A 5,276-nucleotide genomic window follows, 5' to 3' on the forward strand; every position below is an offset into this window, starting at 1 on the left:
GCAGCCAAAAATAAAAAATAAAAAGTGCAGGCTCTGGAATCAGACTGCCTGGATTTGTACGTGGGCTCTGATATTTCTTAGCTGGATAACACCGAGCAAGTTAATTAACCTCTCTAGACCTCAGGTTCCTCATCCCTAACATTACCTAATATCTCCTCCTAGGGTTGTAGTATTAGGTGAGGTCATACAGGAGAGCACACAGTAAAACCTTAATAAATGACTATAAAATGTACATGTATAAAAAATTTTAAAAACGCACATGTACCCTAGGTGTTCACCACAAACGATGAATAAATTGATGCTGGTTGGCCTCAATAACAAGTGTATACAGGTGACTGGAACTACCTCGCCAATCAGGCGGGAGTTGTAGGCTGCTGTGCAAGAGGTCTTTACACCTAGATTCCCGCATCTATAAAATGCGTGTACTGTACCAACCTCTCTTTTGGGATTTGAAGAACTAAAGTATAATCAATTCACGTAATGTGCTTAAAACGGCGCTTCAAATGTCAGCTAATATTAGCCCTACTGCAAGCCAAGCTCCTAGTAAAATCGGACTGGACAGCAGGACAGAGGTGGCCACTTGAGGAAAACATCCTAAGACTGTTATAAAATTTCAAAAGCACCTACGGCCTGATTCACTTTCCCGAAACGGCTCCATGCAAGGGCCCTCCACTCGAGCTCGGCCCGGGGCCCAGTAGTACCTGAGTCGCCCCCCATGCTGGGACCCTGAGGACCAGACCCAGAATGCTCGCTGGGCGGCTGGTGTGGAACCGAAACGACGCCGACCGAGGGTTCATGAGGTTCGCGGTCCATGGTGTCGGACCCTGCACGCGGGTTTAGGGTGTGTGTGCGCAGGGGGGGGGGGGGGGTGTCTCAGGCAAGGGAGAGGGGGCAGGCGGCTGTGACCGAGACAGGGCGTCAGTCCAGGATCCGCGGGAAACCGGGAACTCGTCGCCTCAGTCCCACAGGTAGCCGCAGTAGAGACCCCACCACGATACGTTAGGCGCGCCTGTACACTCCCTAAGGCGCATGCGCACCTTTTTCGCGCCGCCGCGTCAGGGAACGCACAGCCTCCTCCTCCCACCCGACCCGGGCTTCCTCTGGAAATCTTTACCCACGAGCCACCAGGCTCGCACGCCCTCTCTTTCTGCGCTTGCGCCTGTCATAGTCCCGCCCCCAAATCCCGTGGACCTCTGCGAGACGCTATTTAAGTGTCTCGCGGTAGGTTTTTCGGTCTCATTCTTCCACAGATTTCGGTAAGTGTGTGTCTTTGGTTGCACTTTAAAAAAAAAAAAAAAAAAGAAAAGACCACGAGAACGTGCTCGCGCCTTGGCCTTTCTCAGTTGCATCTATTGGGTTCGTGGGGCAGGGGAGAGAAAAACATGGCCATGGCATTGAGGCCTTGAAGCGACAGGGGCTTTGTGAAGGACAACATGGCGATGGGGGGCGGTGCCGACGGGCCTCTCTGTGATGAGAATCTTTTCACAGACCTGTACTGAGCTCCGTGAGGATAAGAGACTCTGAGGAGACAGGCCTTGAACGGCCGACGCAGTCGTAGCTCCGGAAAACAAAGCGTTTACGAGATAGGCTAGTGCTGACCTGATGTTCTCTTGTCTTCAGGGTTCGGGCGCGCGTCGAACACTAAAGGATAGCAAAGAGCTCTCGTTACAGTAAGTGCTCGTGGCGTGCCTTTACCGCCTTTATTTTTTTGGTTTCATTGTTGGATATACGGAAGTCCACCGGGATGTGCTACGGGGATGATCTCAAAAGTTGAACTCTCTCTTTCTGATGAATTAGTGGAGAAAACATAAAAATTCTGAGTAGCACTGTCTGTGGCAAATGTTTGGGCTCTTTAGCCCTGAGGTGTTAAGGGACTGACGTGGGACAGTTAGGCTACGAGACATAAAAGTGAACGGTGTCCTTTGGTCTTTTTATTTTTCAGATGTGGTTTAAACCAAAAGGCCTTACGGGTGGGAGGATGGGACAAGACCTGTCCCTGTGTGGATCGAGCATTATGGCGGTGCTCCAGGTGGGTATACGATGCTTTATGCAATCATGGGTAGGGGCACAGAATCTGAGTGGGACTTGCTGCTTCAGATTGCGGTGGCCACTCCATGATGAACGTAAAATGACAAGCATATGCCTGAACTCAAAAGTGATGTCATCTTACTACTGAGAAGTGGGCCCCAAATACTCAAGGGTTTTGAATGGCTATTCTTAGGTACATATAATGCCTCCCTTTTCTGTTTCCAGCATCTCATCACCAATCCTAAGGAATTCAGCTGCCTCCCGGGGTGAATGCAGGTAATTTTGCAAATGGGGGGTTAGGGTGTCGTCTGTCTGGTGTTCCCCACAACCTGGAGAGCAAATGGTCAGTGGAGCAGTGTTGCCTTTTTGCTCCTTCCAGCTTGTTCCTCTTGGAATGATTTTCCTGGGGAGGGAGATGGCAACCCAGCAGGCGGCACGGTTGGTTCTTGTGATGGTGTGCTCTTCCCTCACCCGCATGTCACTGTCAGATGATTTGAATGATAATGCTGATTCTCTGTGAGGTACGACACTTAATAGCATGTTAGAGTTCTGATGGCAGTTTCTGTTAATGAAGAAATTTTATTCCATCCTAGTATTTTGAAATAACCATTTGCTCCCGTTTTGCAGGTTGTTCCCATGGTGATGTATACATCTGTCTTACAGTAAGTTACTTCTCCCAATGTTGTGGTAAATTAGGTTATATGTGAGCCTGGATAACTATCTGGGGGGGGGGGGTTGTTGTAAAAGCCCTGATTGGTCCATGTAACTTTTTGGTTTCTTTTGCTCCTTCTAGTGATGTTTCTTGACCTTTTATCTTTCTTTTTTTTTTTTAATATTTACTTCTTTGGCTTCGTCGGGTCTTAGTTGTGGCACACAGGCTCTAGAGCACTCGGGCTTAGTTGCCCCACAGCATGTGGGATCTCAGTTCCCCTACCAGGGATCAAACCATTGTCCCCTGCATTGGAAGGCGGATTCTCAACACTGGACCACCAGGGAAGTCCCCTATTTTATCTTTCTTGATTTCCTAGATGCCTCTTCATCTGCTCAGGGTCAAACTCCTGGAAAGAGTTGAGAGCGGTGAGTACTTGTAACCTTGCTGGTTGTAGCTTGTTTCCAGTGCCAGTGAGGAGAGCAAGCGTTCTGTCTTACCCCTGTTCTAGCCCCAGAGCCAGTAATGGTGAACCCACTGGGGCTAACTGGGAGAGGGAATGAAAACTTGTTCCATAAGGAAGTGTCTGAGGTGCAGCAAATGCCTGAGGATATCATTTGCTTAGCTTTTCTTGGTTTATCCATTAACCCTAGCTAGAATAATTCTGGCTATTTTGCTAATTACATGATCTTCTCATTCAGGAGCAGCTTGTTCCTTGTTCCTGTATACTCATGGAAAGCCTCCAGAGTTGAAAGGTTAGTTGATTAATGTCTGTATGGCATATACCACCAAGTAAGCAGTTTCTGTGATGAATCAAACTAGCTCACTATGATTTAAACAATGAAAAGACCTGAACACCTGAGAAACTGGAGAAGGCAGCAGTGGGATACTGTCTGTAAGGAACTTGTATCACTCACAGCTTTGTCCTTCCCTAGGTACCATTGCCAATTACCTGCTTGTTTGCTCAAAGGTGAGTGTTTTCCATATGCGTTGGTGCATACAGTGTATTGAGTAGGAAAAAATGCCTTTTTAGGCATGTCTGTATGATGACTCACAAGGAATCTCGTTCGGCTGATGATTTGCTGTTGAGACTCGGAAATCTGATTTTCTAGGAACCATAGCTTAGGTGGGAACAACTTTTAATGCAGGAAGTAAGCTTACTGATTCAGTCTTGTTTTTGTTTTAGGTCCAGCTCCTTGTCTGGAGCCTGAGAATGAATTGAGGTAAATAAATCTGTCATCTGTGGCTGCTATATAGAATTTGCCAGCGTTTTTTGTGGCACTTTGGATAGCTGTGCAGACATTACTTGTTTAATCCAAAGTTTGTCTTTGGCCATTTGTGAACCACCTGTGACAGACAGATTTCCACTCACCAGTGATGAGTTCAGTACCGCCCCAGTCTGATCACTATGACTGAAAGGTATTTTCTGAGCTGTGAGTTTGGCTTGGAGTGAAAGGTGACAATAGTGGGAAGTTGGGTGGGCTTTATAGCCAATAGGAAGCTTTGTGGACTAGGTGGTGGTTTCTATAAAAATGTCTGTTGAGACCTACATAGATGTGCCTTTTGTCTGAGGGTGGTTCAGAGACTTAGTTCCCAATCATTCTTTCGTAGGGGAAAGGAGTAAGCCATATTTCTGTTCAACTCCAGTCTGAAGTTAACAGGTGAGTAAATGTAAACACAAGGTGGGTCAAGTTAAAATTTCCCAGTGAAGAAATATTCACATGTCTTACCTCCTGTCCTAGTCCCAGAGCCTGTAAAGGTGAACCCACTGGGGCTGGCTGGGGGAGAAGAGGAAAGCTTGTTCCAGAAGGAACTGTCTGAGGGATCATAAGAATTTCTCAACAAGGCAAAGGAGGGAATAAATTACTGGTTGAAAATCGGTTGTGTTTTTTTTTTTTTTCTTCAGGTCTGAAGAAAGAACAAAGCACACATAATGGTAAGTATCTATTCATGTACTTGTGTTACATATTTAATAGACTAACCATGATAAATAGAAAAGTATCTGGAAGCAATCCTTTTAATGTTAGCTGGTTTAAAGGATAGCCCTTCTAAACCCATATGGTATATACTTTTCCATATGGTAAGAAAACTCAACTTTTTTTTTTTCTCTACAGGAATCCAACTCTCGAAGGATATCAAAAATGGAATTTTCTTATACAACCTACCTGTTCAAATTAGCATACAATCATTTCAGCCTTTCTAAATAAAACTTTTTGTTTTTTTAAACCTTCACTGATTCCTGTGTTTGAGTGGGTCTAGCTGGACAGAAGGAGATAATCCCAGAAAGATTGTTACTGGCTTTACCCTGTTTAAGCTTGGCAGTTTGCCTACTGCTGAACTGTCTAACCCAGGGAAGCATTCAGGGAGCCTCCTTGCACCTTTAAGGAGTTTTCCCTTCTCTCTGTACTTAGCTGAGGAGTTCTGTATGAAAGTTTGCTGGGTTTGGGTGACCCTTTAACCTTTAGCTGTGCCCTAAAACTTTACTAGACTTTTCTCAATAAGATACGTTTTGTGGGCTTCCCTGGTGGCGCAGTGGTTGAGAGTCTGCCTGCCAATGCAGGGGACACGGGTTCGAGCCCTGGCCTGGGAAGATCCCACA

The 5,276-nt window shown here is 46.1% G+C and overlaps 1 long non-coding RNA gene across 12 annotated transcripts; it reads left to right on the plus strand.

Annotated features, from left to right (window-relative positions):
• Positions 1-1,168: 1,168 nt before the first annotated feature.
• Positions 1,169-4,907, plus strand: LOC309606741. 12 transcript variants are annotated; one of them, XR_014232027.1, is made up of 13 exons: positions 1,173-1,256; positions 1,621-1,670; positions 1,943-2,029; positions 2,254-2,304; positions 2,408-2,549; positions 2,656-2,690; positions 3,057-3,105; positions 3,379-3,432; positions 3,613-3,647; positions 3,864-3,900; positions 4,289-4,338; positions 4,584-4,613; positions 4,792-4,907. It is a non-coding gene; the product is annotated as an uncharacterized lncRNA (long non-coding RNA). The 12 variants fall into 12 exon arrangements; XR_014232023.1 differs by having other exon boundaries at positions 1,170-1,256; positions 2,656-3,432; XR_014232017.1 differs by having other exon boundaries at positions 1,169-1,256; positions 2,254-2,549; positions 2,656-3,432; positions 3,864-4,096.
• The last annotated feature ends 369 nt before the right edge of the window (positions 4,908-5,276 follow it).

This window comes from Balaenoptera borealis (assembly GCF_965194805.1).
Source record: "Balaenoptera borealis genome assembly, chromosome: 11".
Lineage (NCBI taxonomy): Eukaryota > Metazoa > Chordata > Mammalia > Artiodactyla > Balaenopteridae > Balaenoptera > Balaenoptera borealis.